Here is a 12,352-nt window from a genome sequence, read left to right as displayed (position 1 = left end):
TTTAAAGAGGCCACACTGATGGGATAAATCACACCAGGATGAACCCACACAGTAAGAGCAAGTTACACCATAAGAGAATGTGGCACTTGGGGATTTTTTTTTTCTTCTTCTTCCTTTATGTAGTAATTTGTTTTTGGGGAACCAGGGAGCTGTAAATAACTGATGGTCAGTAAAGGGTGAAACAAACTTGAAAAAGAGGAAGCAGCTGCTAGATGTGGGAAAATACCATTGGCCATGTTACACCACTCTTGAAAGTACAGGATTTTGAAGCAAAATTTCTCTTTAGTCCTTCATTCCAGAGGCCAGTGTGCAAGGAATTAAGGCAACAATACACAGCTCTGTGGAGTGAATGATATCTCAGAGCCTCAAATGTCTTTATTGTGCTGAAAAGGGATTCTCAAAGTGTAAAGGGACACCAGAACATGACGCTAGGCAGGAATTCAGCTTTAGGGAGTCAAAGCATTGCCTTGAAACCCAGAGTGAAAAACCATCCCAGCAGAGATGCTCAGACACAGGAGCTCTGCCAGCCACCACTCACTGACCAAGGCTGGCTCTTGGGATGGACTTTTCCAAATTCACCAGGGTGAAAGTGGTAAATCCCCACTACAGCCACGACAATTTACATTGGCTGCTCAAAAAGAAACCCTTCCAGTGGCAGGTTGTTCTTCCCACAGCGCAGCCGCTTCCCTGCTCTTGCTCAACATTTTGTAAGAGGCCTGAACTCTGCAGCAGGAGCAGCTCTTATCCCTGGTAATTGGTGGAGATAAGACTGCTAAGCAGCTGAGCCTGTCCTATTTATAAAAGGGCTGCTGTTAAAACAGCAGCTCTGAGCTGGGCAAGTTCAGCAGCGACCTTGGGAGCTCTGCTTGGGTGTTGGGATGAGTCGGCTGTGACAGCTCTTCCCTCCCCAGACTGCTGTGACAGGACAAACAGAAGGGTTTTGGGTCCCTTTTAAACATCTCCTCCCTAACACCATGAGCAGAACGCTGAAGCTCAGCACTCTAAGCCAGGTTGTGCTTCCTTTCTCTCAGGGAAGAAAACAAAGAGAAATGTTGGCAGGAACTTGAGAAACGAGCATAAAAACATTCTGCTTTTTACTTTTTCCTACTGGGGTTCTCAGTTCCTAGAAGTAACAGAAAAGATAATTTCACCAAAATGCTGTTGTTTGACAACTTGCACAGATGTGCCTGGTACAGAAGCTCAGTTCAGCCTCCACCTACACCCCAACCCTACCCCCAACAGGAGGCATTTCCACTGAGCAGGAAGCAATTAGCAAATTGTCTCTATTAACATCTAGCAGAGTGGAAGAACATAGTTCTTACCTCTCAACCCTAATTTCAAGCAGCCTCAGATGACTCAGAATTCCTGAGGGATCACGAGAAGTAAAAAAGTACCACAAAGCCTGAATTCTGATGGAGATGGTGGCATGTGGATGTGACAAATAAATTATTTCTCAATGGTGACACACTGACACAAAGATGGGGAAATGCTTTTCATTATTTAGGCTGATTACCAACACCTCCAATCGTTATGTTAATGTCACTGTCCCAGTTTTGAGGCTGAACTACATTAATTGACTTGCATAAGGGTTAATAAATCTGAGATGAGCAATTGGGAATGTTGACCTGATACCCAAACTCCATCCCCAGATCATCTCTGGCAGTGTCAGGGTAGGACTGAGAGCTGCTGGCAGCCAGGAAAGCAAAGTCAGGTAAGAGAAGTGGAGAGATTTTGGAGAAGTCTAACATGAAGAGGAATATCAAAATATGCAGCCAGGAAAGGAAAGTTAGGTGAGAAAAGTGGAGAGATTTTGAAAAAGTCTAACACAAAGAGGAGTATCAAAATCTGCAGCCAGGACTTACCTCCTGTCTCGAAGCAGGATGTGGAGGAGAGAGAGATTTGAGATTCAGCTTGGGGTGTTTAGGAGGTGCTCTGTGTCTCCATGAGTGACTATCAGAGTGTACTTTTCTGTCTCTAAAACAGATAAAATCAATTGTTTTCCTCTTTATCAATCTTGTCAAAACTGTAATCTGCCTGACACAGGAAATGCATCACTGCATGCACCCCAGAAGTGCTCAGAAGCGGATGGGTTGTTGAGGCCGTTGAGCAGGACGGGAACAAAGAACTCCAGATCAGAAGGTAAAGAAAATGAACTCTCCTTTATTTCAAATGCACCACTCTGTATATAGAGAACATCGAGAAAACTCATTTCATTGGTCTTAGAGTAAAAACATCCCCCACCATTGGTGGGCAGTGAATGATGCACAGTGGCAGAGCATATCTATAAACAATGTGAACAACAAGATCGATTAGAGAATTATTTACATTCTTTCCCAACTGCTTCCCAGGCTCTCGCCTGGTTAGAAAACCTTTCTCTCTGACTGAGCTGAGAATACCCACAGGTTGTCACTTGTAAATAAAAATAATTTTAAGAAACTGCTTTACTTATCACACCATTTCACTGTTTCCAGGAAAACTGGTGATTCTTTTGAGGAAGGACCTTGGTTCATGGCAGACATTGATTCTTTTTAGGAAAGCAGCTTGATGAACTGGAAAATGTAAAAGCTTCTGGTTGCTTCATTTTCCAGATGTTTCTGCAAGCACAGTCCTGCAGCCCTGGATTTTAAACCAATTTACCAGAGAGATGTGCAGCCCAGAGGAATGAATTCTCTTTTCTGTAGGATCCCTCTAAAGCCAAACACCCCTTAAACCTTTACTAGGCTAAACTTTCACGCTGGCAAAGTCAATGTTGTCTGCAATACTGGGTGAAGGGAACTGTGGGGAAAACCTCTTGGTTTTCTATAAAGCACCTTTGGAGAGGTCTAGGAACTGCAGCTGCTGCCTGCCCAGGAGCCACCAGTGCTTCCAGCATTTATGGCAGGAGTTCAGGAAAGACGGCAGAATTCCTCACAGAACTCCAGCTCTCAGTATTTCAAGGAAAAGGGCTTATTCCTATCACCTGGATTATCATCAGAACTATGAAATAGAACTATGAAAGATGCATTGGAGTAGGAACCACGAGGGGTAATTTTAGATGATTGGCTTTAAGGCATTTACAGCATGGTGTGGCAAAAGCTGATAGGCCAAGAAACACTTATTATGTATAATAATTAAGAAACAGTTAACTTCTGATTGTGATGGTGTTAATTGTAACATCTGTATTGTCTCACCCTTCACATGGGACTGAAAATAGAATAAAAGTTTTTCAAAAACCTCTCAGCTGCCCCATCTCTGGGTCAGAAAAGGGCTTAATCCAACACCCAGCACCATCACAAACTGCTCAAAGATACTGAAATTGCCACTCCAGTTGCCAGCTGGGCCGTGATAGTGGGGGGGACTGGTTGTTCTGGGGCCTTTCCTTGCCAGAAGTCACCCAAGTCGAGCGAGCAAGATAAACAGCCTCCTGTAAGAAGGGAGGAAGTTGGGTCACCAGCTTTCATAACTGCCCAGGCTTTGAAAACAGCCTGAGGAGTGACAGCAAGAGTGAGATGGATTCCTCGTTGTTATCATGTGTGCCCAGGCACTGGCAGCTGTGGAATGGGCTGAAATAGCAACAGGCACAAGATCCACAGGTGACAGGAAAAGTAAAACGGCCAAACCCTGTTTTTGTTGCTGGCAAGGGAAAGAATTATCACTGCAGGCTCTGTACAGGTGTGAAACACCATGTTCTTGTGCCAAAGGGAATAAAGATAGTGGGGGGCTCATTCTTTTTTTCTAGGCTGCTACAGCAAAACCTTATCCAAACCAGCTGGCTCAGCAGGTACCAGAATCCTTGGAGCACTGCAAACACATCCATGCTGCAGGGAGGCTGATCCTTGTTAGCTCACCAGGAGTTAACACCAATTTCTGCTCTCAGAGCCTCCAGGGAGCCAATTTGCAGCTTGGTCATTACCAAAAATTTCCTTGCAGCCCTAAGACTCCGCAGTTTTAAGTTTGAGAGCTTTGTTGTCCCCAATTAGCAAAGTCACTGCCATCACCTCACTGTGTGGCTCTGCTCCATTGCAGTTGTTGGCTTATGAAACACTCCACCCTTGTATTAAACTCTGGTTAAACCCTCACAAAACAATCCAGGGATTAAAAAAGCTGCTCATCCTCTTGTAATTGAGGCTCTTTATTCCTTCGACCTTCAGGTTTGTGCTGCCCTGGGAGATATTTGATAGCACAAGAGAGAATTCTGACCAGTGGCTTGATATTACCAGGACACTTAAAAAAAAAAAAAAAAAAAAGTTTAGTTTTCTTTTTGAGAAACCTGAAATCTTGATGGAAGATCTTCAAAAGTAAGTGCCTGAATCCAATTTGCTGATGAGGATCAGATGGAGATTTTCACCAAGAGGAGAGTCAAACTAAGGCCAGTGCTAACACAAGGTGGACTTGAAGAGACAGAATTAATGCTTGGAAAAAGTCTCTGCAAAGGGAAAAATTAAATCTAATTCTGAAAACAGAAACGTCCAGTTGATATAATCAGAACAACACAAATGCAGAGGAAATCAGTCTGGAATCCAGAAGCTTCACCACAAGGTAGGATTAGTTCTGAATATGAGCTTTACATCACACTCTTGTGACTGTCAAAAACAGAAATGAAAAGAGACTGGTCTCTGCCAACTTCTGCTTCATTTGCATCAGAATTCTCTATAGCCCAGCATTATTAACTTCTTCTTTTCATGTTTTCAACTCCCTTGTATTTTGCAGATGCTCAGATCACAGATGCATTTGAAAACCTTCCCATTCAGCCCCTTTGTTCTAATTCTCAGAAAGGTGATGCAGATATCCTTTGCCTCTGCACAAAAGGAAATATATCTCCCCAATACCCCATATTAAAAGAACATCCTGCACTGTAGTTAAATGATTCTTTTTCTTCATAGAAAAGAGCAGGGTAATTTTTCAGATGAGAGAATGACACACTCAGGAGCTCTGCACCTGCATTTACAATAGCCTGGGTAAAATTACTGGTCCTGCTGCCTCAGACAGAAGGCTGAGAGTAACTGTGGCCCCCAGTGAAGCCTCTCCTTTCCCCAAAACATTTTAGTAAAAAGTACCAGAAAGAAAAGCACCAGTCTGTTCTGATAGGACTGGTTTGTTCTCATGGTTACTAACTAGCTATGCTCAGACACCCATTTACCTTCCTCCTCATTCACAGATGATGTTCCTAATTCTGTGGCCAGGCAGGTATTTTAAAAAACTGCAAAAAAAATCACCCAAGAATCATCCAAAATAACATCTATGCACATTGCCCTCTCCCAGCAGACCTGCCTCCACCTCACTCCCTCTTCTTAACTACCTCTTCCTTAAAATTTGTGCTTTTTCTGAACCCAGCATGTTCAGAATGCAATTTCCAATTTCTCCCTGTACTGCTGGAGGACAAACTTTCTATCATTCCCAGCTGGCAGCGCTCCCCACTCACCATCACAGACTCCCAGGCACCCAGGCTGATCCTGAATCCTGCTCGTCCCTCCTGTTGTGCCCCTGAGCACCACCTGAGGTGAGAGAAAACGCTCAGAAATGTCACATTTACAAATCCACGGCTGGCCAGCTCCCAGCCACAGAAAAACAGGACTGGGGGATCCCTGAGGAGGTCACACATCCCCCAGGCTGGGTTTTATCCCTGTCCTGTCCTGCTGCAGGACTGGGGGATCCCTGAGGAGGTCATACATCCCTCAGGCTGGGTTTTATCCCTGTCCTGTCCTGCTGCAGTCACCCCACAGGACTGGGGGATCCCTGAGGAGGTCACACATCCCCCAGGCTGGGTTTTATCCCTGTCCTGTCCTGCTGCAGGACTGGGGGATCCCTGAGGAGGTCACACATCCCCCAGGCTGGGTTTTATCCCTGTCCTGTCCTGCTGCAGGACTGGGGGAATCCCTGAGGAGGTCACACATCCCCCAGGCTGGGTTTTATCCCTGTCCTGTCCTGCTGCAGTCCCCCCTCAGGGCTGGGCAGAGATGCTCAAGCCATGGCACACACAGGGTCATGGGGACCCTGTCTCTGCTCTGTCCCCAGGGCAGGGACACCCTGAGTGTGGGACAGGAGGGGCAAAAAAAACCCCTGCTCCAAACCCCACACAGAGCTGGGCACTTTTTGGGGTGTCCTGTGCAGGGCCAGGGGTTGGGCTCGATGCCCCCCTTCCCACTGAGGCCGTTCTGAGTTTCCCTGAAATCCTGGAAACCAGGGCAGAGCTGCGGTAAGAACGGCAGCAGTGCCCTCTGCTGCTCCTGCAGCAGGCAAAGCTCTTCACCCAGCCTTTTAATTAAGCTCAGAAGGTTTTAATCAAGCTCAGAAGGCTTTAAACACCAAAGATGAACTTTTCCCCTGAGCTCAGCAACGCTGCTCCCATCACCTCTGTGAGAGCACAGCCAGGCCAGCTGAGCTTTGTCTTGCCCAGACAATTCCCTGCAGGACATTTTTAGATCTGTTTGGAACACACACACACAAAAAAATTGGGTTTGAGACTCCTTTACACATTGGATGTCAAGATTGATTAGTACAGAAAAAAGAATTCCTCCTCATCGGCCTTCATGTCTATAAATGAATGCAGAAAATTCACATTTCACCCTGTGAAACCTGAGAGGGCCAGAAGGATGAGGCAGGAGGTGCTCTGCAGGTTTTACAGAGATATTTTCTGTAACTACTCCCTGACAAGAGCAGCTGTCCATCCCCAAACCACTGAAATACAACGTGCTCTGGGGGGCATCTTTGTTGTTATAAATAATTTATTGGGGGAATTATGGTGTTTGCTCACTGTGTTCCATCAAAGCAGCCTCTCAGCCTGTGCTTTAAGCTACTCCACACCCCACAAATCCACTGGAAGCAGTGCCATATATTCCATATATTCCATATATTCTTATATTATATATATTTATATATTCATAATTTCTCCTCTGTTTTTTTTTTTTTTTTTTTCCAGCCCATATTTTGGTGTCTCATTTGCCCTTGGGCCAAGCCTGGACGTGGAGAGGAACCTTACATTTGCCTTGTGCATCACTGGGACCAGTTCCCCGGCCAAACTGGGCGCCAGCACCAGGTGGCAGCAGAAGCCGCCTCCCGGTTCTCTCTCACGGCCACGTTTTCCAGAAAAAAAGGAGAATTTTGTCCCATTATCCAGCACCACAGCGCATTTGGTGCTGTTTTCCCACTCCCCATGGGATGATATTTTGCCAAAGGAGTCAAATACAGCAGTTATTGATCGGTTATCGATGAGCAGCATCTGTTCTGTGTCAATAAAAACGTCCCAGCACGGGGCAAGACCCACAGCTAAAAAGCTTCTAATGAACTTCAGGGTCTTATTCCCTACACCTCATGTTTGTTTCCTTCTACGAAATCAGGAAATTCAAGCACAGTCTGTTAGACATCCCACTGAACCCAAAATTTCAATGTAAGCGATCAGAAATTAAATTATTTTGATATAATTAAGCTGATTGTTAATTACATATTTATGACTAGAGGTGGAAGTCAGCCCCCAAATGTCATAAAAGCCCCGGAAAAGCAGAATTTGATGTTCACAGCACCTGACCACTCATGCAAAAATTAAATTAATTTTTTCTAAATAATATTTTCTATATTTTTCTATATATTTAATAATATTTTATTACAATATTTTATAATAATTTCTAAATAATATTTTAAATATTTTTTTCTAAATAATTGCTGTGAGTTCATGCTCAATGCACCGGCTCTGCTCAGGATCCCCAGGCTGGATTTGAGCCCTCCTGCAAGGGTGGGATCCAAATTAAATTCACCACCACTGTTTCACCACTGGACCCTAAAGAGCTCTGGATTAATGTTGGAAGTTGCTGATTTTGGGACATGGAAAAGGAGGGACAAGGGGAAAAGATCCAAGGTGCTTTCCCATGCGATGCAGTTGCCCAGTTATGTAATTTTTCAATTATTTTATGGTCTGGCCTCCCTCCACAGGGCTGGGTGTCCACACAGCACGGGATTAAATCCTCTCAACCACCCCCAAAAACCCAGCACTGAGGAGGAGGAACTGGCTTAGAAATCCCTGAGCTGAAACTGCAGAGGATGTCCCATGAAAACTCAGGCAGACACAGCCCCTGAGATGATCTAATTAGAATAAACTGTAAAATTCAGAATATTTGTGCTGTCTCTGGCTCACACCCAAATGTATTAGAGTTACAGGAATGTGATGAAATCTTTTGGGAGGTTTTGCCTTTTCAGATGGACAGACACGGAGGCATTGCTTTATCAAAGGGGCTCAAATGGGCACACACAGGTTCAACAATTACTGGATTTCTTAAAAAAAAAAAAGAAAATGGTTGAGATGAAGAGGCTTCTTTACAAACCTCACCCTGCAAAAGCAAATATTGCCAATGCTGCTGCTTCCCATTCAAAATATAAACAGTGAGGCACTAGAAATAGTAAATAAATAAGTTCAGCTCTTCAGAACCACGAGGACAGCAGGGTTTTGGAGTTCTTGGCAGAGGTACCACGAACCTTAACTGCCTGTTTCCCATCCAGAATGCACCAGACTTTAATTGATGGGGCTGGTTCAAGTGCCAAGACCTGACAGGATAATTTGGACTCTAAAGGTGAATACAGCTGACACACCATAAAAGAGGCCCAAGAGTTTGGATTTTTTTTTTTTTTTTTTTTTTTTTTTTTTTTAGTGGAGAAAGATAAATTAGCCCTGTTAATTCAAGCTCTACAACTTGATGAGGAACTTTCACTTCCAGATCAGAGCTGAGGTCAGAGGCTGCCTGGCTCCCATCTGGTATTTCTGGTTAAGTTACTCTTGGTGGAGAGAACAGTGACAGGCTTCAAAGAACAGGAATGATCCTTTGGCTTAGGAAAGTTTAACCTTCAGTTGTGATAAGCTGATCCTTGAGGTCTATCTGTAATTGCTCCATTTCCTGCCACCATGACTGATGCTATCACTTGATTGAAATAAGCCTTGGGAGGAGGGAGGGAGAGAGAACAGCTCAAAAGGATCCTTTTTTAATTCCAACATCACATTCAGAGCTGCCACTGACAGACACCAGCCTGGCCAGTGAATCTCATTCGTTTTTCTCCATGCTGAATGTTCTTGGCTCTCTGGATTTCCTCAAGAGCTCACTCAGAGCTCATTCCCTGGGCAACTCTGTCACCTGGGCCAAGATTTGCCAAGATTTCAGCTTGCAGTGGGTTAACCACACGTCTGATGCAAGAGGCAGATGAAATATAGAATTGTTCAATTAAGTGATGCAGTCATCCTTGGCAAAGCTCCCAGATCTCTCATTAGTGCAAACTGGTGTCCATCACTCGCAGAGCTGTCACTCCCTGAATACTTATTGTTCATTCAAGGCTCAGATCCCCAGCAGGCAAAGAAGAGCAGCTATTTTAGCAGTCAAACAGCTCCTGGGCTCTGAAAAAACCTGCAGGGGCCAGGGGGAAGGTGGAACTGGTGCTCTTCAGAGCTCAGTGTCTCACAGCTCCTCTCCTCACCTGCTTTTTGTTGCTTTCAGGGTGGAAGGAGTTGTTAAGTTCCTAAACACATGAAAACCACAGATCAGTGTGAGGCTGAATTTTCAGTGATTCCAGGAGGGGGATGCCTTCAACTCCAGCTAATACCATCCACTGTCATTTTTATTTTCCTATTGGCAGAAGGGGGGGATGAACTTGGGCTTCCCAAGGTGAAGTGAAAGACCCTCAGGTACCAACAGGGAATTCTGAGCACCTTCTGTGTGGAAGAGAACACAGAACAAAACAACTCAGAGTTACAAATCTTGAGTAATTTTAAATGTCAGATGTTGTCTCCCATTCACTCCAAATCCCGTCTGCTTCTTCCCATTGGATTGAGCAGCAGCTCCAGGGAGCCAAGGGTCAGACTTGATTATTCCCATTGGACCTTCTTTCAGTTTTGCTTATAACATCCCAGGAAGTAAATCAATAAAGCAAAGATAAGGAACTCCAGTGAAAAATCAATGGAAGTTGAGATAAATATATGCAGTTACGTGTTTTCCAGGATGACTCACCCTGCCAAGCACCAGCCAGGGTAGGAAAGGAGCTGCTGCTGCTGCTGCCTACTGCTCCTCACTCAACAGCAACCCTGATTGTGCAAAAGAGAAAAAAAAAAACACCTAAATATTAGAATTCTACACATCTTAAAATATGTTTGCTTTTATAAACGAGAGTTTGGAATGTATGTGATGGTTCTCTCAGGTGCAACAGGAGTGTGTGTGACAGCAAAATCCAAATTTCCACTGCAGAGGGACTTCCCTGGCACAGCACAGGGCACCAGGCTGAGATCAGCAAGAGCACCCTGCCAATCAAAATACCTTCATTATTTTGATTCTAGATCCTCGTTCCTACCTAAAGCAGAGGAGGGAGGCTGAAAAGAGCAGGGATTCTCAACAGGGCTGTGACAGAGTGTGGCAAAAAATGTGAGAGGGAGCTCAGGAATATTTGGGACAGGGGCTGGAGAGAAATGCAGGGAGTCCTTTCTAAGTAAGACTTGGTTTTAAAGTTGTCCAAGAGCCCCTGCTCCAGTTAACTCTGGCTCATTTTTAACCTCTCCATCTTCACCAGCTGAGGTTTTTACATAAAACACTGGGAAAGAAAAATCCCTCCAAAAGTAAACATTGGGAAAAGCTTGTTTTGTTTGTAAGGCCTTATGGAAAAATCTGCACACATTCAGTGGACCCTGGAGAGGCAGGAAGGAGGGGTTCCATGAGCAGGAACACGAACTGCAGCCAAATCCAGCACAGGCTGCTCTGTCACACACGTTTCTCCCGGCACCGACCATTTCATGGGCTTGGTACCACCAGATGGAGCTGCACTGTTCGTGCTTCCAGACAACATTCCTGGGAACTCAGCATTTTCCCATCTTCAGCGCCTTTTTAACAGACTTTTTTTTTTTTTCCCCTCACCCTTTTAAACAGACTTTCCCCTCCCTTATCTATCTGCCATTTAAAAATCTGTTACATCAAATAAACTTTTCATTTTGCACTTCCAGCTCCCCAGACAATTCCCTCTCAGGGTCAATCACGTCTCACTGCACTCAGCCAGAGCAAATGGCTTATGAATAATTAAAGCAGGAAGATTCTCTTTGTTCTATTTTATGACAAAATTGTCTTGGGTTAAGCCAGGAATTACTTGAACGAGTATTGAGCAGGACCTGTATCCCTAAAGGGCAAGTTTGGAGCTCTCTGAACAATGAGAAGTTCACTCAGTTTTTATCCACATTTCTATGGCTTGTTTTTCCCAGCTAAGTGAAATACTGGATAATTTTACCAATGCAGTTACTATTCCTTATTTAAAAATGCTTCTTGTACATTGTATTGTAATACTCTTTAGTATTGATATAAGAAGAAAAAGCTGAGCAGCCTCAGAATGATTCAATTTGGCTTTCCTTTGATGAACTTTGAACAGGCCCAGATTACCAAAAAAGAAACAGCAACTCCTAATCTGGGAGCTCAAAGCTGATCGATATTTGAAGCTCTCCTGCTTCCACTGAATTGATTTAAGCTACAGAGTGAGGGCTACAGGAGGAAATTCTTCCCTTGTCTGCAGCAGCAGGTTACAGAGTGAGCAGGCAGAGTCTAGCTCCTACTGTGGCCAGGCCAGGAATGTGCCAGTCATGTCCCATCTCCTGCCAGGAAATGGGAACTGAAGCTTGTCCCAGCAGCATTTCCTGCAGAGAGGCTTTAACCAGGGCAGTTTGGGCTGGATCAGCAGCCAGGCAGGCCGGGCTCAAAGCCCTGCTTCTCCCAGCCCCAGGGAGGGATGAGGAATTCCCACTGAGCAGCAGCAAAGGCTCAGAAGGGCACTGAGGACAGGACAGCACCCAGGAGTGGTCAGGCAGAGAGAGGAGACAGAGCAGGGATTTTTGAACCCGTCAGGTAAAATGGAGCAAAGCAATGATGTTTCCATCAGCAAGGCAAGGGCACATGTGAGGGAGGCAGGACAGCAGATGGCTGCTGCCACCTCTGGGAGCTGCCATGTGCCAGGGCCATTCCCAGCAGGAGGGACAGGGAATGCACCAGGCATCCTCATTCCAAGAGGGAAACTGAAATCTGGGGTTTCATTTTTCCTCACACGACCCTGAAACAGAACAAATTCAACTTTCCGCGTGCTTCAGGAGGATTCTTACACGTTGGAATGCAATGGGAAAAGATCAACTCATAATTGAGTAGCCTGATGGTTAAAGCAGAGGCAGACTCTCAGAAATTACACGGAGAACAGCACCATGCAAAAATAGCCAGCTGCTGTTAGAACTTGTTCATCAGCCACTTCTTTTATTCTTTCCCCTCCAATCTGAATTCATGGTTACACCTACACTAAAAAGTGTTAATCATAAAACCACACAGGATCCTGCCTTGCTGCAGACCCAGGCACACAGAGCTCAGCATGGGTGACAGGTTTT

Source organism: Vidua macroura, chromosome 23 (genome assembly GCF_024509145.1).
Source record: "Vidua macroura isolate BioBank_ID:100142 chromosome 23, ASM2450914v1, whole genome shotgun sequence".
Classification (NCBI taxonomy): domain Eukaryota; kingdom Metazoa; phylum Chordata; class Aves; order Passeriformes; family Viduidae; genus Vidua; species Vidua macroura.
The sequence above is the reverse complement of the archived record's forward strand: the minus strand, read 5'-3'. Positions refer to the sequence as shown.